This window comes from Podarcis erhardii (genome assembly GCF_964252035.2).
Source record: "Podarcis erhardii genome assembly, chromosome: 6".
Taxonomy (NCBI): Eukaryota; Metazoa; Chordata; class Lepidosauria; order Squamata; family Lacertidae; genus Podarcis; species Podarcis erhardii.
In genome coordinates this window covers 70,822,456-70,823,582 of record NC_138510.1, presented here as the reverse complement: position 1 = coordinate 70,823,582, position 1,127 = coordinate 70,822,456, and positions in this window count along the sequence as shown.

Here is a 1,127-nt window from a genome sequence, read left to right as displayed (position 1 = left end):
TCTGAGTTTGGGTACCTCATTGTTTGGGGGACCATCTTCAGACACTGGGATTTTTCTAGAAGCAATACAGACACCTTTCCCTCTAAATGCTGCCAGAAAACAGGACCAGAATTTGCCGCCTACCTTGGTGAGAGAAATACCACTTCTTATTAGCATGTGCTAATTTATTCAAATTCATGAATGTTTAAAATTATGCATCTCCTAGGATTGCAAAATAATAGCATGTCAAATGAGAGAAAACTGCACTTTCTCTTCTTGCATGAAAACAAAAATAAACAAAGTTCCAGGCCTACTTAGGTCTGGTTTAATAGCATGCCTAAACCAGTCCATCAGCCCAGTACTTTTCTCTTACTCAATCATTTTGCAATCAGGTGTTGCTATCTGTGTTCAGAGATATCTGCAGTCACTGCTGCCAAATAATTAGCACCAGGGCATTGTGACAAGAAGAATTAAGACCGGAATTTGATGTTAGATCTCCTGGGGCCCAGCAGATGAAGGCTAAGCCTTGAAGGAATGATGCCCATTGTTCATGATACAGATTGCCCAGTTCCACACAGCTAGCTAACTTAGAAGTGAAAAAAACAACAACAACGCCAGCCTACGGTGCAATGTGAAAATTTGAAAGCCTAATTGCAGGATGCCCCGTTCCTATTTTATTATGCATGTCATTGGCTCGCATTAGTGTAACCAAGATCTAAAATTGTATACATCTCTGTGTCAGTCTGCTGCTCTCATCTAATACCTGTGCACGCCCTTGCAGGTCCAGTTTCTCCTGACTGCCATATCCCTCACTTTTATCCTATAGCATCACCAACCTGTCTCTCCGTTTCAGGTGCCTGCTGTACAAAGATCACATCCTCTCTCTTGATGGATTTTCATCCTCTTAACTACTGCCTGGTCACGCCTCTCCCTTTTGCCTCCAAACTGCTGGAGCATGCATATGCCCGCACTGCCGAGGGCGGGTGCGCTCCCAAGGGGGGCAGAGCGTGACCTGAGAGGGGGCAGGGCACAGAGGGTGCCCTCCCAGGCGTGGGATAGCAGCTCGGGTGCATGGACCCCATGGGGGCAGAGCAAGCTGCTGATGGCGGACATTTGGTGCGCCACCTGCCCACGACTCCCAAGCCTCC